Source organism: Cricetulus griseus, chromosome 4, assembly GCF_003668045.3.
Source record: "Cricetulus griseus strain 17A/GY chromosome 4, alternate assembly CriGri-PICRH-1.0, whole genome shotgun sequence".
In the NCBI taxonomy this organism is placed as follows: Eukaryota; Metazoa; Chordata; class Mammalia; order Rodentia; family Cricetidae; genus Cricetulus; species Cricetulus griseus.
The window spans coordinates 9,222,025-9,249,300 of record NC_048597.1 but is presented as its reverse complement, the minus strand read 5'-3'; the positions used below and the strand labels follow the sequence as shown (position 1 = coordinate 9,249,300).

At 39.4% G+C, this 27,276-nt stretch overlaps 1 protein-coding gene and 1 long non-coding RNA gene across 9 annotated transcripts in view; one reads left to right on the top strand and one right to left on the bottom strand.

Annotated features, from left to right (window-relative positions):
• LOC118238749 overlaps positions 1–19,139 on the top strand; it is a 31,386-nt gene extending 12,247 nt beyond the window's left edge. The window contains exons 2-3 of the long non-coding RNA XR_004769810.1: positions 17,360–17,615; positions 18,890–19,139. This is a non-coding gene — a long non-coding RNA (uncharacterized LOC118238749). The remainder of the gene's footprint in view (positions 1–17,359; positions 17,616–18,889) is intronic.
• Grik1 (glutamate ionotropic receptor kainate type subunit 1) overlaps positions 1–27,276 on the bottom strand; it is a 366,206-nt gene that overhangs the window by 244,296 nt on the left and 94,634 nt on the right. The gene's annotated exons all lie outside the window — the stretch shown is intronic.

The following is a 27,276-nucleotide window of genomic DNA, read 5'->3' as shown; positions in this document are numbered from 1 at the left end:
TTTTGAACAGTCGGCGAATGTTTTCACCATGTGACACAAACATTCAGAGGACCTGTTTTGGCTCTGGTCCCAGATACAACTGTTCACTTACCATTGAGCTGTGAAACACCACCACTGTGAGTCCACTTGACATGAGCTCTAGCTTTTGGGTGATATGTGAGCAGTTGGATGAAACTTAGTAAGAACTAGACCTTCTTAGTGTGTGATATTCCCAGCTGGAAGGAAATGCAGGAGAGCTTATTGAGTTTTGGTCACTATATGATTTAATTTTCATAGTTAGTACGAAGCTGCCATAAGAAGAAAGATGTCACAACTCATTGCCAGTAATGGTGTTTCAGATTCTTTCTAATCAGTCAAAGAAGGCTCGCTCTATGTTCACTCTTTTGGACATAGTGACCATCTAAATTACTATGTGGAATTCAACACACTTTTGAGTTCTGACAGATGCCATTGCGACTGTCTTAGGCCAACAGAAAGTCTCTCTGACACTTGGAGACTCCTGAGTTCCTGATGTTCTGCTCCCTGGAATCTTGGTGATGACCGTGATTTCTGTTCTTCACTGATCACCGATCCAGGACCACACATCGGTGTGAATGTGACCCTTCTGGAGACACTCTGACACCCTGCATTCCTGACATCCAAGCAGCCGATGGCATTAGACTCCAGGTCTTCCAGGCTCACATCTGTGGCTAACTGTTGATCTATGGGGCACGGTTGCTCATACTTCTCTTCATATAATGAACCAACACTATTTGCTAACTCTGTTATTATATTACCTTAAACTTGAATCAATGCAAACCTCTTTTATAATAATTTCCTAGGTACCAATAATTTCAACAAACTCTTCAACAAGTACAATGAATAAACCTTCTAATATTCCTCAACTCAGTATGTCACATAGTTTGCAGTATAATTCTGGTCACCTCATGGGCAAATTTAGATGCCATAGCTCTACATTTTCTATGAACTCATTTTACATCCTTTTGTTGAAAGATCTACAAGCATAATTCTTTGCCTGTCACGAATCATCTCTGCTGATGTCTAACATATCAATTTTTCTTCTCTTGCTCGAAAAATCCTGCCCCTAAGTTCTTCATGTTTAGACATACAAGTTTGTCTAAAGTCATTGTGCCTTCAATTAATCTGACTGTTCCCTGATGATTAGAAATGGTTGGGTTTGTACATTAAGTCACTCCTACCATGAATAAAACTTATTCCTTTTTTGTTTCTAATTCTGAGACACATTTCTTCAATTAAAGGATATGGCTCAGATTTTAATTATATTAAATTCAGTGTGGATTTTGTAATTGTACTTCTACATATTAAGGAATTTTATGCAAACAAATCTACACAGCTACATGTTTCAGAAAGCTGGAATTGTATCTAATCCTCAGTGGACTACATACAATAGAAAAAAATTTACCTGAGAAAATGGCCACCGTCTCTTTGTTTTCATTGTACCTTCAATGCTTAGTGTGGCTCTTGGGTTTTAGAAACCCTTGGTTATTCTGAGATTAGTTGGGGATCAGATTACCATTTGGAAACAAAAAGTGTCTTCCAGCCAATTTATTGATAATGGATAGGAATCAATCTTGTGCTTATCTTTTAAGTTGTTCATCATTGAGAGGATGGAATAATTGCATTAGAATTAACACAAAATATTTCTTTTTCTATTTTTGTGGTTTAGTTTCCCTTATTTGAGGCTTTCTGGAACTGACAATCACCTGACTCCACCTCCTGAGTGCTGGAATTACAGGTGTGAGTCACCACTCTGGGTCCATTTGTTTTATTTTCTGACAAAAAAAGGTATTTTATGAGCTATTTTAAGATTGCCAGCATTCAGAAGTTGACCTAACATCTCTTTATTGAGTACAACCTGTTTTGTCCTTTCAAATGCTATATTATATAGTTAGCAAAGCTACATCTAAAAACATGTCCCCAAAGTTTAGTTCACTCATGTTAGACTAGAATGACAATAACTATTTCAAGTATCTATGATATAAAGTGAAACTTTATACTTATGAAGTAGTCATTAGTCTTGCCTGCTGGTGTCCTTACCTAAGAAAAAGTTTATGGGAAAGATCCCAGAAACACACTGTTCCGATATGCTGCGTGGGAGAAGGCAGTAACAGTTTCCTTAAGAATAACTGAGGAATGTTTCAGCTGTGCTTTGTGCCTTTGTTGATGAAAGAGGGTCTGAGGAAGTCACATGGAAAGCACCACTGGTCACAAGCAGTCACTGTTAACCAAGCCTTTTCCAGTTATTATTCTGAAATGAACTACTTCTCATGTGTACAAATGAATTTCTGATGTGACAGACTGCTATGAACAGTTATATTTGGCTTCTATATAGAGCTGATTATATAGTAAACTTAACACTGGAGCGTAGGCACAGAGTAGCACAAGGGCCTTGCACACAAGGAAACTGAGCGTATGTCTATGTACCTTCATTTGTCAGTCAGTCATAAATTCTTGATGGCACAAAATAATTCCTTCACTAAATAGCTAAATTTCTTTTCTTTTTCTTTTTCTTTTTTGTTTTTTTGGTTTTTTTTTTTTGTTTGTTTTTTCGAGACAGGGTTTCTCTGTGTAGCTTTGGAGCCTATCCTGGTACTCGCTCTGGAGACCAGGCTGGCCTTGAACTCACAGAGATCCACCTGACTCTGCCTCCCGAGTGCTGGGATTAAAGGCGTGCACCACAAACGCCCAGCTGCTAAATTTCTTTCTAGTCAGTTTGTGGTCAAGTTCGTAAAAGAAGTAGAAAAAAACTGATCATTGATTTTTCTGAATAGGTGACTATAATTCCATTTGAAATTTATGGAATTCAAACTTATAAGCCATACTATACCGGAGTTTGTTCATTTTAATTAATAATATTTTCTTTTTGTCTCTTTTAATAAAATAAATACATTTAAATTTTTCTCCAACTCATAAATGCTTTCTCTTAAAATGCCCAACTACCCCTTATAGAGGCTTTCAGAGTAGACATTACATCTTCTGCTTGTGAGAAAATGAAATTTAGCCCTTTTTTCCATGATTCCAATAAGATCCCTTTTTCCATTTTTGAGCCTTTTAACTCCAATGAGTTAAAAGCTATCTTCTTTGATTTTCTACTCATGAGTCCCAAATGTTCTTTTAAAAACACATTATACAGGATAGATGGTGTCTATTCACCATGATGATCCCTGAATACAGACTCCAAGTAATTGACTGTATTTATTAAATATCCTGCCTGTCTATTGTCTTTGATAATATACTTGCCTGTCTGTCTTGCATTGATCCAACCTGATAATAAGCTTTATTAGAACTCCACTGTGAACACTCAGGGATACTCTTGCTTCAGGCTTTTAAAAAGACAAGAAGAAATGACTTACCAGCTTCTCAATTTAGGATTTTTCTAGTGACTGCATTGAAAATCTATTAATAGCAGCAATAGAATTTAGCTATCCTAAGTGTACCAAAGTTGCCCCTTATTTCACAGCAGCAAATGCTAACTGAATACTTTGGCTCAGTTTACACATACCCTTTTCCTTACAATAAATAGCACAGCTCAGAGACAAGGAATTTAGATGTTTGGATTTCCCTCCCGCAAAATTCTGCAACTTGAACAAATGTGAATGAGAACTCTAAAGGAGCTGTAGTTTTAAGGATGTGTCATGTTAAATTGGAGGAGGAAAGGCAAGATGGTAATCACAGTACATTACAAAACTCTCCATTTATTCCTTGGATTTCTGGAAGAACTTTAGTCTGATCTGATTAATAATTCATAGAAATGCTTTCACTACTAGAGGAGAAAAGTAGTCATCAATCTAACTCAGCCATTAACCTCCTGGGGCCTCCTGGGGCCTCTCAGCCCCTCCCAACTTCATTCATTCCCTGACTGGGATGGGATGCTCACTGATGCCATAGTGGCATGGATATTATAGGAATAACCAAACATTTTCTGATTGGGTTTAAAGTCCATGCCATGAAATTGAGCCTATACATGGCACTGTTTAGGGGGCAAGAACATGTGGCTAAATAGATCATAGGCCTACAGCAAGATGTACTCCTATTATTTTTGCTAAATGATCATAATGTTAAAATGACTGCTAATAGTGTGCTGCTCAATTTTTAACAGAGAAGCTTCTGCATGCTGCTAACCCTGTTTAATATAGAGGCACCAATATCATTTATAGTACAGAAAAGAAGTGTGATATCTGTATTACACCCTCCTCTCCTCAAGGCTCAGATGGCATTTCAGAAGGGGGGGGGAGGTTGTAAGATCCATAGGTTGGGGGAAAATTGATGCAAAATAATATATTTTAACATGAATAGACCTTGCATGTAAAATCTCACATCAGCTGTGGTTGTTGGCACAAAGGCAGGAGCACATCAAGAGAGTCAACACTGTAGCATGGAGAGAGGAAGGGGGCTCACCAGACCCCACTCCTAGTTGAGGCGATATTGGCAGTTGATGGCCATTGGGAGGGGTGAGTAGGTTCTCTTTACTGGTATGACCTACAGCAGGAGGCTCACGCTCCATTTGATGGGGCTCTATGTCCATGGACTCGGTTTGAGAAGTGGTAGAAGAAATGAAGTTGGGAGGGGCTGAGAGTATCCAGGAGGCCCCAGTAGTGAAGATAATCTAAATACATTGTATCCGTGCTGATAGTAACAAGAAAATAAGTAAACAACCTAAAAAGGTACAAAGTCTTTCCTGAAATCAGTTATATTACATAGTGTTCACATTCTCCCCTTTCTGTCTCCAGCATAGGTACCTTGTTAGTGTATCGTGTTCACATGTTTCCATTCTGTCTTGGTCTTAGCTACTTTGTACAGGTTATCAATGCACTGGCTTTAAGAATATGCCCTCCCTGCCTTCATAATTAACATAACTTGAAAATTCCCAGTAGGTTTTTAATACTTTAATCTAAAATGCAATACATGTATTGTCACATGGCAATATTTTGTGTTTTGTATGCATTGTCTTGTTTAATAAGTATTTAGAGATTTTAGGTTATGTTTCCAGAGTAAGGATCCTCCTTGAATTTGAACCTAGGTTACTATTAATCCAGAGTCTACAATTTTGTTCTTTAGACAAAACTAACATAGGTTGGACAGACAATATTGAAGATATCTGAGGCCAAAACTGTTTTATGATTGGAATTTTTCATATCCTATAATATTTGTATATACACAATGAAATATCATGGCACTGAGGTCTCTGTTGAGACACCATTCATATTTTTTATATACCTTATAAGCTTAGCCCAGAGGTAATTTTGTAGAATATTTTAGTTTGCTTGTGATTTGGCCATGGCCTATCTGTGAGGTTAGACATGGAATTCTCTAGTTGTAGTATTATGCCAATGCTCAAAAATGAATTTTGAAGCATTTATTGTGTCAGAGGTTTTGCCTGGGAATTTCCAATTTATAGTTATATTCTGGAGAAATTATTTTTATAATGTTAATAAGATGTCATCTGAAAGTCAATTGGATGAATGAGTTTTCTTAAGAAGAAAATACAAAATTCATAAGAGCATTATAAGAACCCCTTTACAAATGAGGCTGATGTTCTAGCTAGTCACAAGGGTTCTAGCAGCTGACAAAAACAAGATGTTGATCTAGACAGTTTCGTAGGTTCTAATAGCTGAAAAAAGTCCTTGCTCTCATATGCCATGGCATAAGAACTTAAACAATTCCTTTTTATGTCAATGTATGAAAACAATTCCCTTGTAAATTATCTGGCTAACAAAAATTGAAGTGCAAATCTCACTCCACAGCCCAAAGCATCCATTCTTTAGCTGCTTGCTATAGGTGTACAGTAATTCAGCCTACCATTCATCTCCTTCCCGGTGTTTCATGGTTTATTCCTGAGGACACAGAAGGAGACTGAACAAACAAGAGATAAGACCACCCTTCTCAAGCACCTGTGGGCCAGCATGCTCTCCCAAACAAACAAACAAACAAACAAACAAACAAACATACATACATACATACATACATGCATACACACACCCACACACAAGCATACACACACACACACACACACACACACACACACATACCAATTTACTCCATTTCAGTGTAAATGCTTTATAAAAGGAAGCATCTGAATGAAGCGTTGCAAAGTATTGTTTCTGTATTCCCACCTATACCACAGAATGTATTGTGTCAGGTGTCTAGTCAAGGAATAATTTTCAAACATTTCCCAGCAGTTAACTGACCTGTATTGCATTTGATGAATTTTCATTGCATTTTTTGTGGGCTCATTGTTTCAACAAACTATTTTTGAGTTAAGACAACACTAGAAAATTCATAATGAAACCTATTAGTTTATAGACTAAATGAAAATTCAAATAATGTCTTTTATGGGGGCCTGGAGAGGTGGCTCAGTGTTCAAGAATACTTGTTCCTCTTGTAGAGAATCCTGGCTTGATTCCAAGTACCTGCATGGTGGCTCACAACCATCTGTAATTCCAGTTCCAGGGTGATCAAATGCACTCCTCTGGCCTTTGCCAATACTGTATGATACACTCATATGCATGCAGAAAATGCTCTAATAGACATAAAATAAAAATAAAACCTTTAAAAGTGTTTTTTAGTTAAAACGCATCATCTTTTGGTTCTTGAAACAAACTTAGTATAGAGCCAACACTGTGGCCAATGGTATATGTAACACAAGCAGCAGAAAACATGGCTTTATTCACAGAGGTCACTTATTGTATTGTTAAATGAAAGCTGTCACAAATATAGTGAATGAAAGGTAGCTAAGACATTGTATATCAACATATTCATGTAAGGTATAGAAGCTTGTGAAGCTTGGAAGGGAGATGGGTGATGGCAGAGCCAACGGGGAGGGGAGACTCCATAATGGGTGCTGCACGGGTCAAGTGGCTGATGGGTGTGGGCAAAGGGCAGCTATTACTTTGACTTTCCAATTTCATGACTCTGAGGCCAACACCAATTCACAAGGAGAGGGCCATGCTTTTGCTGAAAATAAACTCTACCGAGACCCAGATGAAGCAATCATTGTATTTTTCTCTCCTACTTCATGAAGGGGAGAAACAGAAGCAGACAGGCGTCCAATGCCTCATTCAATACCAGTCATCGGCTAGAGGCAGAAATGGGGTTGGAACTCAAGAAGGCCACCCTGATTGAAATGCTTTTAACTTTTCCATTTCTGCCTCACCACACTCCCATTCACACAAGCACTGTAGGATTTGTTCTTCTAAGTGGTACCATCACTTAAATTTAGCTGAATGAGTCTAAAGAGGGGGAAGTCACAGCCAATTCTTTTTAGTCAAGCTATCAATCAGGAACTCAAACCAAGTATCCAAATTGAATTCAGACTTCATTAATTTGTTGAAGCTTGAAATAGAAAACAACAAGCTAAACAAAACAGAATCTTGTATTTGTTGACAATTGAGTCATCATTTTGGTTGACTACTGTTGTATATTAACTGGCAGCATTTGCAATAAAATTGAGATTAAGCACTTCTTACAAGAAGATACCTGAAGATATAGGTTTGTGAGGTTCTGCAATTTTTTTCTGATATATTTTCATACAAGCTGACACTTTCAGTAGTTCATTTACAGAGACACAAATACTTTTGAAAACAATTGTTAACTCAGAGTGTTATTCAAAGGAAAATACTCTTCTTCCACAATTTTATCCTTTACCAATGACAGTTTCGCCCTTGTATTCTATTGGACTCTATTTACAGATGGAGTCTACAAAGTGAGTCTGACCCTTTTAATTTTTTCCTTTACAAGATAAGCAGTCATGAGGTACCACCGTGTCAAACACTGTGATGGGAACAAAAAGCCGTAGGAAGAGCCTGAGAGGAAAATTCAAAGACTGACAGGACATCTCTACATTTATGACTTCCTGATGGAAAACTGGTGGAGCTGTTTCAGAATCTGAGGTTGTTCTACTGACTCTAAAAATGAAAGGAAACTTGTGAACAAATGTTAGATCTGTGGCAGCAGCTGGAAGCTGTCCCCACACGGCCAAGAATATCTGAAGTGTCCGTTATCTCAGTCCCAAATTTCAGAATGAGGATGATTCTCTTTTCCTGCATCTAGATGTCATCACATCCCACTGGGCAGCATTTTGGAAAAGAGTTTTTTGCCCTTTACTAGTCACTACCTTTACACAAAGTTAATTACCATAGGCCTTCACTAACCACCAGGATTGTGGTTATTTTTTTCTGTGTTTACCCATTGACTATTGCCTCTCTATTCTTCTCTCCTTTTCTTCCTCTTCCTCTTCTTCCCTCCTCTCCTCTACCTCTCTCTTCTATTTCAGCCCATAACACACACACACACACACACACACACACACACGAGAGAGAGAGAGAGAGAGAGAGAGAGAGAGAGAGAGAGAGAAAGGGAGAGAGAGGGAGAGAGAATAAGTTACTTAAAAAAAGAATTGCTTTCATTGCTTTCCTGCTCAGCCGACTGTTATATTGAGTGAAACATTTTCATCTGACTTTCTTCCTCCAGACAAGTGTCCAGCTTGATTTACTGGGTATCATATTCTCCACACTGCACACAGTTCTCTCTAGGATCAACTTGGTGATTTGGATAAGACCATCCACAATGCCTAAAATGTGGTTTCCACCCTCTCAGTCTTTAGCAAGCATAGAAAGAGAGATTCTAAGGAGGCCCTGTTTAGAGGTCCATCATGTGAGAGACACTTCAAGTCCTATGTCTTTCAAGAAATATGTCCTGACCAATGTAACCCACAAAGAATAGACACAGACATATTTTCTCACTTACAATATATAATTTGTTTCCTGATCTTCTTTAACATTTTTCTATGACCAAAAATGAACTGCAGGCTTCCTGTATGAGAGACTGTGTCAGTAAAGCATCTAAAACGGTGAAATAGATACTGAATTGCTAGAACTTTAAACAAACAGCACCATTGTATGGTATAATGCTTTACCTTTATTCTCACTCTAAAGCAGGATGTAATTGTGATCAGAAGTCAGTGAATGATAACGACCCCTTAGTAGAAAATCTGGTGATCAGAAATAAGACCAAGCTGGCTTAGAAATACAACACTTATCCCTCCACCCCACCCCTTTGAGGTAGCCACCACTCTGAAATTGTGTCATGGTCTCCCAGGTGACAACTGGACCATAACTTCAGCTTCATTTACTTATAAAAACTGATTTTGTGAAATGGCCCAGAGGTGTTTTGGTGTAACAGAAATGTTATGTTATAGTTGTTGCAAAGTTAATGTATATGCCTTTTATAAGCAAAACATTATGGCATAATTCTAAGTGGAAAACTAAATGGCAATTGTATACATGCATTTCATATGCAAATGGAAATGTCACAACCACCAAGTTTACACTTCTTAGGGCCTGCCCTCAGAACAGGAGGGAGAAGCGTGTCCACAAACTACAGGTGATGCATTCTTGTGAGCACTGAAATTTTATGGGTTTTACACTGCTCTCTGAATCTCCAAAACAACTTTGGTATGGGCTGACATCAGAGAGCCTAGCTGCAGCTCTTTAAGCATGTGGATATATGAGTGTCTGTGTGCATGCATGTACATACAAATACATGGGTGCTGGCCAAGACCAAAAGGGGGCACAGATCTCCTGGAGCTGGACTGATAGGAGGTTGTGAGCTACCTGATACGGATACTGGGTAGTGAACTTTGGTCCTCTCCAAGAGCAGCAAGTGATCTTGAATGCTGAGCCATCTTTCCAGTCCACCCTCTCTGAAAAGGAGACACTTAAGATGTGCTAGCATCATTTCCACCAGCAGGTCTAGTTTCCATGCCTCGTCTGAAAATGCTTGTACCAAATACTTCATGAGAAACAAAAATAAAAACAGATTGTAAAGACTTGTTTTTAATTAGGTAACAGACTATGACCCCTTTCAAAAACTCTGAATTCAGAAGAAGACAAAATAAAATGCAAAACTTTGTAATATGATTTAAACAGAACAAATATAGAAGCAAACTCTAATTATAAAGTCACAAATAATATTGTCAGGCTATTGAGGCTAATGTCTTTGGCAGTGCATGGCAGGGCAAATGACTTTCAGTGCAACTCTGTCACTCTTTCTACAGAAAGGAATCATATTTTTTACTTCTGGACTGCTCCTGTCGTAAAACTGTAACAGCCATTTCCGAATTTTCTCACGATATCATTCTCCTGTGTAAATACCAGGTTATTTGTATAAAAAAGCAAAGGTATCTATGAAAAGTATTGATGCATTAAGGTCATCAAAGGTGATACTCACTAAGATTTACTTAGTACCTATAACGTACCAGGTATCTGTTATAACAACAGGGCAAAACAGCAGAAATCAGTCCAGTGGAAGCTGACACTCAATTCATAATTCCATTCAGGTACTGGGTTCATTAGAGAGAACAAAAGGGCGTCAAGACTTGGACACTGACGTAGGAGGGAAAGCACAGATACAAACAATACAATATCTGAAAATCTAAACATGATTGAGCAGTGAAAGACGGAAACACGTCGATTTAATGCCTGGAGAGAAGAAGCTTTGCTAAGAGTCTCTCTCTCTCTCTCTCTCTCTCTCTCTCTCTCTCTCTCTCTCTCTCTCTCTCTCTCTCTCTCTCTCTCTCCACACACACACACACACACACACACAAGTATACAAAAACAGTAATCAAAGAAAAAACAGAGTATCAACTTGAGAGTGGGGGAACTTGAAAAGCATCAAGGGAAGGTAGTTGGGAGGGGCTGGAAAAGGAAAGGGAGGAGGAAGTGAAATAATTCTATTTCAATTAAACATTTTTTTTTAAAAAAATAGTAAGAATGAGAGAAAATGCCCCCTGAAGAGTCTCTGGCTTGGTCTCCCAAGCAAAGGACACGTCAGACTTTTATGAACTTTCAACAGTAGAGGAACTTTCATGCCTCATGACTTAGTTCAGCACAGCATAACTAACGGGGACCATGGAGGAACCAATATTAGAAATAGAGAATTGACAAGGTAAAGCTCTGTCCCCAGAGAGAAGCTGCATGAAGGTGTGGTCTGACCCAGTCTGTAGTGTCTGGCTTAAAAGTGCAGATCTGAGTTCTAATAGCACCATTTTAATTTCCCTCAAATACCAAGAACTTGGGCTTTCAGAAACAGTCTGACGAAGTGCTATTGTTTATGCTTTGTGGACCACAGACTGGGGTACCGAGATACAGAACTCTAACAAGACTGCGCTTCTAGGAGTATCTGACGATGTTCAGTTGCAAGGTTCCACCTACAAAGCTTATCTTCCTAACATCATGCTCTTTCGCTGGAGGGCTCCTAGATAATGGGCTGCACTCATTTGATTGCTTATCCATCTTTTATTGCCCCACGCTTCATTTTCTCTAATTCCTAGATCTTTTTTTCTGGGTTTTGCCAGCGTAATGCTGGGAACTTGAGTCTACACAAGTAAGCCATCGATAGTGAAAAGTAGATTAGCATGTGCCATCCCTCATCATAGCTTTTCCAGCCACAATGGGCTTTGAAGTAGTCTGGCACCCAAGACAGCCACCGAAGGCAAATTTCTTGGTAGAATATTAGAGGAGACTGTTGTTGTCTCCTTCACAAACAGCGCGTTTTGTGGCTTTGAAATGTAGACCAGCCGCAGTCACATTGCTACAATGAAAGAATACGATTAACAAGAAACTGACAATATGGACGGCTTAGCAGAGTTACGAGTCAATAGGTCAATCATCACGCCACTGAAAGACGCCCACAGAACTATATTTGAAATTTGAATTGCTTTAGATTCCAGTGTTGTGAGTCAATGAAGCTCCATGAAGTGAGAGGCTGACGTACTATACCAAACACAGTGGAATTCAACTGGCTTTTACATTTAAAGACCTAAGACAAAACTAAAACTAGTCATCTTCTTTAATATAAACAGTGCCATAATGCATAGAGTAAGAATGATGTATTTAAAAAAACCACATTAACTCTGGTCTAGAGGGCAGCCAGAAGTATGTACCTTTGCTTTAAAAATTGCTTTTAATGTAGATCAGAGTGGCACCGAAAAGGGGATTGACCTTCTTCCTTTGACTCCATAGGCGGTGTTATGAGACAGCCCTGACAATGCCTTGGTAAAACAATACTCTTCTTGCTGAGAGTGTTGGAGTAGCCACAGACAACAGATTGCAGTTTGCAAACAAAACTTGTGATTACTGATACAGCTGGTTTTTAATAAAAAAATATAAACTTGGAAATTTTTCTGGAAGTTTATTAATAATGAGAGGGAGGGGAAGAGGTAGGGGGTACTGGGATTGGAATGTTAAAAAAATAAATTAATAAAAAACCCTGAAAACAAAAAGAGCATCTTCCCATAGACTGTCAAAATAATGGGGGCTGTGCTGCCATCTAAACAAACAAAAAGAGACACCATGAAGCAAATGAATCAAAGCCCAATAGAACAGGTGACAAGAAGCAAAGCTCAAGTATAAACCTTTGAGATAAGTAGAAGAAGTAATGACAGTGTGCTCCGAAAGCTATAAAAGACTCTGGATTTGCCATATACATTTATTTTATAAAGCACATCACTATTCCATTGATGCTTTACTGCTTACAAAAAATATAATTCTGTTGCATAGTGTATTTACATATGACCTACAATGCACTATAAATATTAGTTGAAATTTCTGTGGAAACTGATGTTTTAATTTAGAAATAAATTTGTGGTGTGATTGGGTGAACTACCAGGTCATCCCCTAAACAAATAATCCGTTAGTCCTATTAGTCAAAAATAAAACAAGTATGTAAATAAGTTTGAAGGGATTTTCTTTGGGGTATTTTATTTTTGGAGATGGAATCTTATGTCTCCAAGGCCAGCCTCAGTCTGAAACATTCTATTCTCCTGAAGTTTGGTAGAGATCACATACTCAAAGGCACATGAGAGAAAGTGGAAGGACACTCATTACTCATAGAGCTTTGAAATGGTGGAGCACGCCCAGCACTAGGGGGACACAGATAAGAAGATCTCTGTGAGTTCAAGGCCAGCCTGGTCTACACAGTGAGTTCTAAGCCAGCCAGAGCTCCAGGGCAATGCCAGGTGCCGACTATTCTCCACTCTCTTTTCCTTTTCTTTGCAGAAATCAATGGAAGCCTCTTTGGTCCTAAAGATCACAACTCATAGAAAAGTCAGAGGCGAATTAGAATTAGAACAAAAGCAATTAGGACTAATTTCTTTGACCCTGTGGAGCTGAAAGGGCTGCAGGATTTGACCCAGTAGGCATTTTGAGGGTTATTTGTCACATCAGTCAAAACAGTTAGTCCCTATAATTATGATCATACACACACAAAAATCAATGTGGAGTAAATTAGCTTTTAAGTTTACAATTCCCTTTTAAAATTATCCCTTTAAGAGAGTTTTCGAATTCCATAATTACAAAAAAATAATAATAAATCTGGGGAATCAAAAACATTTTAATATATAATATAATGTAATGCAAGTTATAACATTATATACACAATGCAATGGTTATTTTCTAAGTTCTTTACAACACAATCCTCTTATGAGTTTGTGGTGGGTGAGGGAAATGGTTTGGACTAAATTCTCTAAATGAGCATGGACCAACACAGCAGTGAACAGACAGGCTGTGACGGGTCCTGGTAGCTCGATTTACATCGTATAAACTGGGCACGTGTGGGATTTCCTCACCGAGGGGCGTGCTTTAGTGCAGGGAGGTATTACATAAGAATGCATGAGAATATTTAGATAAGGAAAACATGGGGTTGCTGGGCACTCAGAGTTGGACTCATCCAGCCTGGATCTGTTATTTTCTGGCTGGGAAGATGAGTGGCAAAAGGAAGGCAAAGGAATATGTACTTCAGATCCAGAATATGAGGAGAAAGTTTTATCTTCAAATCAGACACAAATGTCTGACAAGAATTTGGGAAGCCTGGAAAAAAAAAAAAAGCCAGAGAAAGGTTAATTTCAGTCCGAAGCCCTGGTGGTTTTGGCTCTCAGGCACAAGAACAGAATTCACTGTTGCTTTCCAAGAGTCTGCTCCCACATTAAATAGCTGGAAAGGAATCAAAAATTGGCAGGGGCTGAAACGTGAGTGGGCTTGCCTCTGGCTCACAAGCCCAATACACAATTTCTGGAGTTACTGACTGGCAGTGGCAAGGACAGGGTTGGCTATCGTGGGTCAGTCTTTTAGTGCAAGCATGCTACTATTAATCTGATATGCTGTATATGACCAATTACAGGACATTCAAAGAAAAGACCCTTTAACAGAAGAGGGCTTGTTTTGCTATCAGGATATCAGAGCCATGCAAACCAGAGACGTTTACTTCTGAACTCCAGTAGCATTTGGTGTCAGTGTTCCGCGTTGTACCTTGGCACCATTCACACACTTAAGGGAACTGTGTGTGTGCCACACATAGCACTTACCCGTAATTCCTTTTGAAAATGTGTCTTTATGATGTTCAGCTTTCAAAGCTGGCCAAACCCTCCAAAGCCTGTTGGCTTGTGAGGTGCAGTCTATAATTTTCCTTAACCCCATTCTCCTGCTGCTATAATATGGTGGAGAAGTTGGAAGGAAAAATACGAAGAAGCAATACCCTTAAGACACACGGAGAAAGGCCAGGCTACTAAAGTTCGGGGGCTTGATGAATATTCTGATCTCAAGATTGTTACATTCCGTGTTCTGTTCCTATCCTAATGGTTGGCTTGCCGCTCTCTCTCAGAACTTCGTGCCCCTCACCCTAACTTTCTTTGTTATAGTTAATCAAAGGAATGTCTTTTCTCATTATAAATCATCCTTTGCATCAAGTTTCTATAATTGTAATGGCAAAAGAGCCAACGTCATGACTAACACTGTGGTTATATTAGTATTTAAACGCTATGGAATGGTATCACAACACAATCAGCTAACAAGGTCCCTGTGTTACGTTTTTTGAATCTATTGTTTTTGTATCAGCAGAAACATCAGTCCTCAAGAAGGCCTCATTCTCCTTGGGAAGTGGATGGGGGATAGGATGGGGGGTTGGTGGGGGGCATAGGGGGATGGGAGGGGGAAAAACTGGGATTGACATGTAAAGTAAGATTGTTTCTAATTTAAATTTAAAAAATTTAAAAAGGAACATACTTGCTTTAGTTATTTTTAATCCCTGCTTTCTTCTTACACTTACACAGTGAAAAGAAAAACATATGAGTTAATCACCTTAAGAAATTAATCCAGGATCAGTGTTATAGCAGGACCAGGGCGAGGGTTGGGGGAAGGAAGAGGAGAGGAGAGGAAATGAGAGAAGAGAGCAAAAAGAAGAGAGGAGAAAGGGCAGCAGACGATTCATAATTTTGTCATGATGTTTGGTTCTAGACTTGCTACCTTGAAACTCTCACAAGCACCTGTTATCAGCCTCTTACTTGAGGCCTGCAGGTCTCACCGGAGCTGTCCATGGGTTCTCAGATGATAAGGGTGATGAGACAGCTGGCTGACTCTGGGAACAGGCACACAATGTGCTCCCAAAGTAATGGCATTTCTTATTAAAAGGGAAGATGTCTTTAACTGACTCTTTTGTCTCTTCTGGGACTGACAGGCAATTTTGACTGTTTATTTTTATGTGGCCTCAATAGTTTTGTGGTTCATGCTACTGCTGGCACCAAGTGGAGGCAGAGCGTGTCATTAGACGTATTTTGGAGAAAACTGGGTAACATTAGATTTTTTAGAAATGAACTCAAGCCTTAGTTTCAGGGATAAGAATTTGAATAGGAAGGGAGTGATGTGGAATTGGTTGAATTACCCTTGGCTTTCAGGCTCTAGACAAAGTCAGAAAACGAAAACACAAACTATATTTTCACTCATACGCATACACCGCCAATCATTACAAGCTGCTGAGTGCATCAGTTTTTATATCATACCTACACTTTTTAAAGGATCATGTTTTCATTAAATTATGCAATTGTGGGATATAAATGTAGCGCTACTTAGAGAATCAGCTTATTTCTTTGTTTGGCCATAAGTACCTTTACAGAACAGCTAGCTACAGAAACATTACATGGGGTTGATGGCAAGAACTCTTTGGGCCATGTTTCTCCCTTTACTTTGAACACATTCATTGGAGTTCACTAGAAGTGGTTATCAACATTTCTCCTCTTTCAGAACACATGTGCCATGCTAGAATTACTTATGATGTAATGTACAATACACGAATCTTGCAGGCTCTCCCTCAAAACCCTCCCATGCAATCAGAAATCTCCTGGATTTCCTTCTAAATTCCCGCTCTGGATACATCCTTCCTTCAGCTTTGCTGAAACCACACAGGCCTTGGTTTTCCCAGGTTACCATGAAAATTTTCATCTCTGGGGGTTTCTTATTTATAATTATCCTCATCTCCCTTTCTCACTTACAATCTGGAAATGTCATTTTTTGTAAATGCAGGTGACTTTCCCTCGTAGTACATCCAATCTCTGAAATGTCATCTCTCTGCAAGCTACCAAAGCTGTCACATTAAATTATTTTGTTATTATTGAAAACAGATTCTTCTCTAATACAAATATATCATGAACGGTTTCCCCTTCCTTCACCCCTCCAAGCCCTCTCCACATATCCTTTCACCTGGATTCATCCCCCTTCCCTCTTCAGAAAACAGCAGGCCTCCAAGAGACAACCAAACCCAACAAAGCAAGACACAATAAGACAAGGGAAAAGCCCTCATTTCAAGGCTAGGCAAGACAACACAACAGGAGGAAAAGAGTCTAACAAGAAGGCAAAAGATTCAGAGACATACCTGTTCTCTCTGTTAGGAATACCACAAAACCACCAAGCTAACAGCCATAACATATGATACCCATTTGGGCATGTGAAAGTCAGAGGATAACTTGACGCAGTCTGACTCTCTTTTGACCAACCATGTGACTCCTGGGGGTCTAAGCCAGGTGGTTAGACATGGCCAAGGCTCCTTTGCTCACCACACCATCTTGCCAGGCCCAGAACTGTCCCAATTTGAATAGCTAACCAACCTTATCATTCTTTTTCTTGTACCTGATTTACTTCCCATAGATCAACTACCTCCACGATTATTTTATGTAGTGGGAAATATATGCTCCCACTTACTTCATTACCAAATCTCCTAACAGAAAATAAACTACATGAGGCTTTCCACCCTTCTCACTACCGTTAACTGCAGCCTCTAGAGCAGTATATACCCAGTACACTTCTTCAGTGATTGGATGAAGGAGAGGTAGACGGGTGCTATAATGGAAAAGTAGAGAAGCTAATTGTCAAGTTTCCAGACAGGTACCTTTAACTGACCCCACTACCCCTTAATTCAAAATTATCAGAGCATAAATGAATGACAGCCTTGACTTGATTTTCTATTTATTTACTTTTTAACGCAAGCAACCTTGATGTCAAACTTTATTTTTTAGGTTTCACAGGATCTGATTTGTTTCCAGTAAGTGATAAGTGCATGTTGCAGCCTCTGTCTCAAAAGCTCCCTGGTGTGAATGCCATCGTGAGTGGATTAGAACACAGACATATTCTCTTCTGTGGATACTTTAATTACCTTTGGATCTCACAGATGAAATAACCTGTGTCGGGCATCTAGCACAGGCTCACTTGTGAAGCAATGAAGAAATACACAGATGAGTGAATATGCTACTCTGATCCCAGACATGCCAGAGGGTGAGGTCATCTTAGAAGTCATGCTGTCAGTCAACTCCCCTGGGTCTCATTAAAGAGCTGCCTCTGATCAGTGTGCTTGAGTTTCCACAGGCAAGAAACCTGCGGCAATGTTTTGGTTGACATATTTGACATCTACTTTAAGTGTTTTGTTCTTTGTGACTGGAAACACAGCCATCACGTTTGGTGTTTTGAATTTTAAGAAAAATATATATGTGGGAGAATAAAATAGAAAATATTTTATATACAAAAGACACACCAGACTTTTTAGCACATTTGTATAAATGCAATGAATACAGTACTGTGCTCATCTGGGACAACCTGACATTGTGTTTCTCCAGGCAGTTTATTTATTTAAAGCATTCAGTACTTTTTTATACACACACACACACACACACACACAGAGAGAGAGAGAGAGAGAGAGAGAGAGAGAGAGAGAGAGAGAGAGAGAGAATACATTCTTATATACACACATGTGAAAGTCTTTACTGTTAAGGGACATTCTTCCAAGCTTTGGTGACAGCAGTCATTGTGGAACTGTTGACATTCTATCCCTAAAGCACTGTAAGTGTTGACTTAAAAATAATTCAGTATAATGTGCTACTAGTTTGAAGTAAAGCACCTGAGAATGAATTCTTGCCATAAGAAGTAGAACTTGACACATTACTCAAACTATAATAGAATGTTTGTACCATCATGATTTAAATAAAATTATATCCTACATAGATGGGGCTCTTAGCTGAATGCCAGGACAAAGCAAAGATTGCAAAATGTCTAGGAGTACACAAATATTCTCACAGAGTGCCTTCAATCCACTTGTGTGTCTTGTTGAGGAAGGAACCTTCACATACTTTATATTGGATGTTATGTTTACCAATATTGATGAGTATTATGGGCACTAGAAAAGCATGGGAACATTACATGAATTGACATGAACTGAGCCATAGTTTCAGTTTCATTGTCTCAAGAAGGGGACATTCAGTAGAATCTGTACATGAATATGTCCTGGGCATAGCAAGCCAACAACTCCTTTCTAGAATACACAGTGTGCATAAGACATATCTATGTCTTCTTCATGTTATTTGAGTTGACTTCCTAAAATCTGATTCGTGATCAACTCTGCTTCTCCATTAAAAAGCTAAGTCCAAACAGCAAAGTGTCCCATCTACTCCTCACACGCACATACTAAGCACAGCAACTATGGGCTGGACTTTAAAAGCCTTCTATTTCTACTCACCCGTTTGATTGCAGCAATTTGTGTTTTCTTTGTGCTACAGGACCGATAGACAGATGCAGGCAATGTTTCTATGACCTGACTCTACATGAATGTTTAATGTCACATAGCTGCTCCTTCTGCTCTGAATTTGGGATGCCTGGTCTGGAGCACAAAAGCAGACTCAAGATATCCTACTGGGCTCCCAGGAGCTGGGGTGCACAGAGGCAGCTGTACCATTTACAGCCTAATTGGCAGTGTCAGAGAGCACAGGATGCCCAAAGTTCACCAGGAGGAGATGAAGATGTTGCAGGTCCCCTGAGGAGGTACATCAGGATCCTCTCTCTTCTGCCTCTCTCGATAATGATCTCAACTGTGTATTTCAGGTTGTGGGTTGTTATGGTGACCAAAGGGAAAACACTTGGGAAGCTAGGTGAGAATTTTAGTTGGAGAAGGACTCAGTTTTAACATCTCTGCCTGTGAGGTAAGTTTGAGATAATAGCTGGGAAGAGTGCACAAGTAGGTGGACTAAAAGACAAAGGCTGAGCATGAAATTTCCAGGATAAATTTCCCACTCTTATTGTTTGAAAACACCAAGAACAGACAGAATATGAGAATCTGAACTCTGACACCAGAAGATCTCTTTCTGAGCTAACCTCCACTTAGTGGGTGTGCAGTCAGGACCAAGTTACTCATCCACTCTGTAAAGTGGGAGTGATGATCACACTTACTCTGTAAGCTTTCTTTGTGGAGGACAAAGTAAACAATACCTTGCCTCAAATTAGCAGTCAATTGATCTTGGGATTAATTCTGTATTTCCACAGGAGGTAGTACAGTCTATGAACTGTACAAAGGCTGCAGGCTCAAATGTTCTATATAGTCTTTTCCTCTCTAAGTCACGTTGGGCGATACCTTTTCTTCAGTAGGCTTCACTTTGCTTATCTGTAAATTGAAGACATTTGTAGTAACGATTTACTAATATACGTTTAAAATTGGAGAGGAAACCACGTAAAAGTCCTTAACAAAGTCTCTGCTACATTTTATTCACTCAGTGACATGAGCTGTGATTATTAGTAAAGGAAGCTGTTACTTGTGAAGTGACTGGACACTGGAGTAGATGGGACATATAAGACTTATTTACATACAGAATCACTTTTCTTACAGAATGAATGTTCCTGGTAACTGAAGAATCAGAATCTATGGCTTTTCTTTTCTGTCTCAACTCTGAAACACTACTGTGAAAAGAATAAACATAAGAAGAGAATGTTCATGGAGAATGCCTTTTCACTCTATTGTAAGTTTTGTTGGATTGTTAGAAAAATTAATATAGGGACAATTAAAGCTACCCCACAGCTATTGCTGGTCAGTAAATAAAGGGGGGAATTGAATGTATAACAGTGGCCTAAAGCACAGTGATTTTTATTTCTAACCACATCCAAACTGAGACCTCTGAAATTTTATGACTGCATGGCTAGCTAGCACTGGTAATATAATAACAAATTACTAGTGTGGATACTGGATTATTTTTAGCTGTTCCTCATTTCATCTCATAAGGCAATCACACACTGCTGTGTTGACGATGATGTGACTTTTAGATCAGTCTCTGGTGGATGGTGGAGCAGACACTGAGTCATCTCAGTCACTGTCCCATCTTGAGTTTCTGCTCTCCGCTCCACCGGCAGCGTGCCCTGGAGAATAGCTGTTCTCTCAGACAAGTCACATGAAACTCAACTGAGCCAGGCAGAACCTGGCAAAACAGCAGAGGACCTGCAGCCATCATGGAATATGAAGAATAAATTAAATATTTGCTTTTGTAAGCCACTGGGATTTGAGGGTTGTTGGTTGCTTCGGTGAAAGCTGAATAACAAATAGCGAACCACTTTTTTTTACAGAGGACTTGCTCGACACCCTGTGCTTGCACAAGTATTAAACCCATTTTGTCCTCTATTCCTGTGGGCTAGACATTATTATTCATATTAGTTATATGAGGAATGGAGTAAAAAAAAACTTCTGAATAATACACTGTATAATTGATTAGGAACCAAGTTGGGATGCAATGCAGGCCCATCTATGTCCAAATTCTAGACTCTGAGATTGCGTGGGGCAGCACATTCTAAGGGAGGAAGATGTTAGGGAAACCTGAAAGTTAGGTGGGGAAACGTCTCAGTCAGCACTGGTCTTACAAGAATGGGTTCTTGTAATGGGTTCTTGTAATGGGACATAATGGGTTCAATACTTAGAACCTGCCCAATAAAAAAATGCCAAGCATGACTGCACACAATTGGAATCCTTGGAATAGGGAGTAGAGATGAGCCCCAGCAAAGGCTGTGGTGGTCTGCTACTCCTCCTGGCCTTCACTTTGAGTGCCAGGCCAGTGAGAGACCTTTTCTCAAAAGCCAAAAATGGTGACTGGTGCCTTAGGATTGATAGCCAACCCTGGCCTCTGACCTCCACACTTACACACTTACACTCTCTCTCTCTCTCTCTCTCTCTCTCTCTCTCTCTCTCTCTCTCTCTCGCATACATGCGTGCATGTGTACTCATACGCAGAATTCCAACTGCACAAGCACTAAGACATGAACATACATGCAAACACATGCACAGAGACAGCCCTATGTAATCAGTTAGTTTCAAAGTTAAGGCATTCCCAATGCTACCTATTCAGTGTAGTTGAACTTAAAATCCTCTTTTAAAGGAATGCATTTATTTATGTGTGTGGGGGGGGGGAGGTTGGGTTGGTGTGCAACTAGCAAATATAACAGTGCCTGGAAGAGGTCAGATGGCAATTTATCTGAGTTGGTTCTCTCCTCCCATTGCATGAGTTCTGGGACTTGAACTCATGTCCTCAGACCTGAGGGCAAGCTCCTTTACCTACTGAATCACATCATTAGCTCTAAAAATTCTTAATAGAAAACAAAAACAAACATCAAAAAGCAATGGAGGTAATATTTTCCATACTGATCCCAAAGCAAATAATGAACGCTAAAATAACAGCAAGAACATTCATAGTATGGACCCTTCTGCTTGGGATTTGCATACCTGACATAGACAACAAAACCCACACTGTACCCTGCCCGAGTGATTTAAATTCTCTTGGAGGAAAGAAGCCAGATTTTTATTCTAATCCTTCTAGATTCTTTGCAAGGTCCCCATAGCCCTTTCTACACAAACCATGGCCTTAAGAAAGGCCCCCAGTGACTCCTTGACTTTCTCTCCCTAGCCCAGCCTTGGGGATTTCTCTCCATCTGACAAATGAATAATTCAGAATTAGAAGTTGCAGCCAGAGCCACACCAGTCCCCAGCCTCCCAACTTGGTCATATCCTCATTATGGGAAAAGCCATTCCAAAAGGCAAACAGCTTTTCATAATTGTTATTTAATGGATATTGCTGACTCCTGGGAGTTCTGTCTCAGTATCTATTTGTAATTCAAAGGTCAGTGTAATACCACTGGCATACAGAAGGATTCTGGGAGATTTGTTCCCCTGATTGAAATTCAGATATAGTGACAGTAGATTAGTCTGAATCTCTTCTGGGGCTTCTTGGGTCACTGCTAGGAGGAATTTGACCTTGTCTTAATTCCAGGGCTTCACCAGTCACTAAGAAAACTGACCTATGAATAGGAAATACAGCCTGGAGTGCATGCTCATCCACTCTCTTGGCCTAGGGGCCAAGCCATCAAGGGAGAGGCTGATGCTCTTCCATGGCCATTATCCTTCCCTGTAAGTGGCTCTAATATCACCTAAATAGGTTTCTCCTTAAGGTAATTTAAGCAGAAGAAGATGGCCCCAGAGGGTAATTTAGGACTCATGTACATACATATTTGCAAGATTTATATGGCAAGCCACATTTAAATTAGCAATGGCAGCCTCATTCCATGATATTATGTATTGAAATATTATTCAGCAAGAAAGCTATTTTCCAAGTAGGTATGGGTGATGATTATTTATTAGTTTTAAATGCATCCCTCCTTCCCATCTCACCAAACACCACTTCCATTTTGAATGAGCTTGAAGTTCTTACATGCTAAAATTTATGCATAAAGTCGGACCGCTTAGAGGCACGCATGTCTTGAGACGAAGGAGAGAAATAAGAGGATAAAGTTCATACAGTTTATGGAAGATGTCTGCTTATGTCAAAAGAGTAGAGACAAATTAAAAACCAAAGACTTTCAGCATGGGCTGCCGTATACATGGGGAAGAGTAAGGGGCCAGGGGAGTATGGAGCGGGGAGGGAGAGGGGTAGAGAGAACACAGAAACAGATTAGTTTTCATTTTCTTCTTTCTATTCTATTTTGTAGCGTGGTATTTGGAGTTCACTGCTGAGGTTATTTCCAATCAAATCGCATTCAACCCTGGAACAATGTATAGGTTGTCAGCATGAATGCTAGTGGGTTATGGGCCAAACATCTTCCAGGTTGAAATGGAGGATATAAAATTAACTTCTATAAGGTCAACATAATTCCTCCTCCTCCAGAGAAATTCTGACAGGAAAATTGAAGCTAGAGGTTTGAAAGGAGGAGCCAACAGAATCTGAAATAAAAACTCAGAGTAAAAAAAAAAAATCAAACTTTGGAATAGAGAAAGCAAGGTTAATTTTTCTTATGAGACCCTCATCTTCATGAAAAAGGGAGGGGAGCCACCTGCTAGAACCCTCTCACCTCAGTGTGTTAAATAATGGCTTAGACTTAGGACAAGTCTGAAGTGGACTCCAGGCATCTGGATTTGGTAAGTGTATGAGACGTTTAAGGTAGATGTAATCACAGTAAACTTTTTCTAGGAGTTTCTAGGAAGTCCTAGAAGATTAATTGCCACTAAACACTTCGATGAAGAGTGCTGACCACACGATGCTATGTGTGTCTTGGGTTTTGCTTTATTTTCCAGGTGATGGAGAAGAACTAAGGTCACAGATCAATTGGCTGTGCACACACACCATCATCATCAGAGCTAGATGTTGTTCAGTTGGTACCTGAAAATACACTTAACCAAATTTCAATTTTTCTCTTCTGTTAATCACATTTGTTGCAATCAAGTTTCATTTCATCCTTTCACTGTAATTACTTTTATCAAGGCCACCAGTAATGTGGATTGAAATAAGTCAAGTGTCCATTCTCTGGTACTTATCTTTTTTGACACATCATTAATATCAATTGATGGGCTATTTTTCCTATATTAATAATGAAGCATTGAATGAGCCCGAGATGAGTGGTTCCTAAGATATTCTAATAAGAGTTTCCTTTCTAAACAAAACTGAAAAGATATATTGGCAAGAATAGATAGTGAATGGGCTTGAAAGAGGGAGAAGATATGACAGGTTGTCATATGCCTGAATTAGAGCCATAAAGAGTCAAGACGGTCTGTAACACACACACACACACACACACACACACACACACACACACACACACACATTCACACACACATACATACCAATACACACAGACACCCCAGCACACACCCAAACACAAGTTAAAAAACAAAAAAGCTATAAATATTCTTGAGTTGGAGTATCATTAATATCCAGTATTCTTAAATGGTTAGGAATTCAATTGAATTATTTACATTAATTATTTTATTCTTGGGTAATGAGGATTTTTAATCCCAGTTTTGCAAATGGTAATCAAGACATAATTCCTAAAAATCTCTGTCCAATAGCTACCTAGGAAGTGAGTGTGTCAGGATCTGAACACAAAGAGAGCTATGAGTTTAGTCACTTGCTGGGAAACTGAGCAAATTCCTTTATCAAAGCACTAAGAGTGACTATTTTGGCAAATCTAGTGGCCATTTCCAAGTATACTCTTACAACCCTCCTTTTGCAAAGCAAAAAGCAGGGACACAATTGCAACTGATTTCTCAGATCACATAAGTTGATAGCACAGAGCTGGATAAAACCAATGCTTTTTAATAACCCCTTTCTATGTGTATAATTTGAGGTGGGGAGGTGAATTTATAAACATGGAACTGGGAACACAATGGAAGCTGTATGAGAGCCCCATCAACCATCTTCCCATAGACTTTTCAATTTGAGCAGCTCTCAACCCACAAACCCCTTTCACAGAGCTCTGTGACAGACCACAGAGCTTGCTTTTATATAATAAGAAAACCAAGCTGTAGATCTTATCTAGAAGGACTTCCCTGTGTCACACTACTCGCTCAATCCCAAGAGCCCAGAGAAAGGCTTCTTGCTTTGAGAAGGGAGAAAGGATTAAACTTCCATATCCCACTTAAAATCTAGTGTCAGGATCACTTTCCTGAAATCTGGTGATGGCCATAGGCCTACAGACTGTCCGGGGTTGGTGTCTATAGACTCAACAGCTACAACTTTAGTAGCCAGGCAACTGACTATTTCAACCACCCTTATCTGAGCTTTGGGCAGTGGAAGCTACAGCTGGATTCCACTCTCTGGAGAATAGGACAGAAAGTTAGTAAGGAACTGGGTATTATTGCATAAAGCATGTCTTCTGTGGTTAGAGTGAAGAACAGATAGACATCAAATACCCATACCTACCCCAGATCCCTTAGAGCCTCTCCATCCTCCATGAAATTGAGTAAAGACATGCACACAGGCAAGAGAGCCTCGGCTTTGATCTGAGTCATTGCCAGTCTTGGAGTGGGACTGGAATGCCTCTGATCCAGCCAATGCAGGCTCTAAGACTCAAAAGCAGTCCGTCTCAGCTTCAGGCTCCTTGGTAAATGGACTGTCTTTCCTAGCACCAATCCAATGTCACACAGCATAGTGTGGAGAAAGACTTCATTTGCTGAGGGACAGGCTGTTAAGGTCTGGGCTTAGTCTTGGGATTTGAACTCAGTGCAGGGGAATATTAATACAAGGCATATCCCAATCACCTACACTCTTACATCAGTCCATACTTAAAATAATGAAAGTTTGCCCATCTAGAGAAGGAAGCAGGATAAATTTTCAGTAGATGTTCATATAATAAACACTGGAGGGTTTGTAGGTGACACCATCTAATCTAAACTCTGCTTCTGTGTATTAAGGTAGCCGTAGACATGAAAATAAATAGGCATTTTTATGTTTCAATAAAATTTTATTGGTAAAAACTCATAACAAAACCAGATTTGGCCCTCAAATTATAGCTTCCTGACATCTGCATATTGTAATAAAATGGATGCCATCATGTTAAGAATACTTTTGTGTGTGTGTGTGTGTGTGTGAGAGAGAGAGAGAGAGAGAATAACCCAAAGCTATTTTATAGTATAGTAAGAGTTCTACTAGATTCCAATATAATCACTTTTATTTTCAAGTATGAAATTACAAAGTTCGTTTTAAGTCTGCCACATCAAGTTGAGGCAGGACCAAGGCCATCTTCACCATCTCCCCCATATCTAGGCTGAGCAATGTTTCCCTCCATATGGAATCTGCATGGGAGGCCTCACCCTCTCTGAGGAGTGGATGGGAGGTGGGGTGAGGGGAAGGTGAGGGAAGAGGAAGGAGGGGAATTGGGATTGGTATGTAAAATAAAAAAAGATTTTTTTAAAAAAAGAAATAAAAAATGCATTTTTCACACACACACACACACACACACACGCACACACACACACACACACACACACACACACACACACACACACATGCACACACACAAATTCTTTTTAAGTTGGATATGAGGAAGACCAGAAAAGACCAGGACATACTGTTTGAAAGTTTGGTCAATGAGAAATAACCACACATGAAATGTAGACATACTACAGCATGCTCACCAAGAGGTATGGCTCTCAGCAAACACCAACGCAGCAAGATGACTCCATTCCAAAGCCATTTATGCCTGAAAAACTTGAGAAGTTGGGTGTCAATGAGCTAGTACTTTGCAAGGATTTAAATATAGCTAAATTTAACTCAATGCTACAATAATTATATTATTTTCTAGGAATGCTGAAATTATTTGACACTCTCTATAAAGGTAAGGATATTATAAGTACTTTATGTAATCGAATTTGTAAGGCCTTGTATCACTTAAGGATAGCCCAACATTATGGATGAAGAAAGGATTTAATGACATGACAACGTGTCCCCTGTCATACAGAAGATCCTTTAGTTTTACTCCAAAACTAACATATGAATCCACCTTGTTTGTAATATGTGCTTTGAAATAAGATTTCCAGAGTTTCAGAGGTCAATCACCATTTGGCATATCAGTTTTCTTTTACAGAGTTGATTTTAATTCATTTCCAATTAACCTTAACACAGAAACAATGTAAGGCCTGAACTGAACTCCACAAGCTGTCATAGCGCCTCACAGAAAATTGTGTCTTAGACATAAAGAAAGACACTTGTAATCTCAGCATGTGTTCATGGAATAATTGCCTCACTTCGGGACATGACAAAAAAGAGAGCCCCCATCTGGGAGGCTATAAATACACCATGCAGGTTTGTCATGTCCCGAAGTGAGGCAATTATTCCATCGAGGTTTAGCCATGTAGAATAATACTCTA